Source organism: Habropoda laboriosa, unplaced genomic scaffold (assembly GCF_001263275.1).
Source record: "Habropoda laboriosa isolate 0110345459 unplaced genomic scaffold, ASM126327v1 scaffold1329, whole genome shotgun sequence".
Taxonomy (NCBI): Eukaryota; Metazoa; Arthropoda; class Insecta; order Hymenoptera; family Apidae; genus Habropoda; species Habropoda laboriosa.
In genome coordinates, this window is record NW_017101431.1 from 375909 (window position 1) to 376221 (window position 313).

A 313-nucleotide genomic window follows, 5' to 3' on the forward strand; every position below is an offset into this window, starting at 1 on the left:
TATTACATATTTAGATTAAATTTTGAAGCAGGTTAAATAGGTTATGTAAGTACGTATTTTATGTTCTACATAGAATGTTTACAAAATAAAATGTCTATGATTCTTTATATAATCATAAATTGTAGCAAATAGAATGCATATATAATCCATAATGTTGCAAAACATCAACTACTATAATTGTTTCTAATTGTTTAGTAGATTTAATCTACAAAATTATTGCTTTAGAACTACCTGAAAGAAAAGTTTGTAAATCTGTATTTATGGAATAATTGAAATACTTTTAACTAAAATAATATATAAAAGAAAAAAATAG

The 313-nt window shown here is 20.8% G+C and overlaps 2 protein-coding genes across 2 annotated transcripts in view; one reads left to right on the forward strand and one right to left on the reverse strand.

Annotated features, from left to right (window-relative positions):
- LOC108578148 (glutathione S-transferase 1-like) overlaps positions 1 to 313 on the reverse strand; it is an 11996-nt gene that overhangs the window by 9674 nt on the left and 2009 nt on the right. The window lies entirely within an intron of this gene.
- LOC108578134 (probable ATP-dependent RNA helicase pitchoune) overlaps positions 1 to 313 on the forward strand; it is a 4953-nt gene that overhangs the window by 306 nt on the left and 4334 nt on the right. The window lies entirely within an intron of this gene.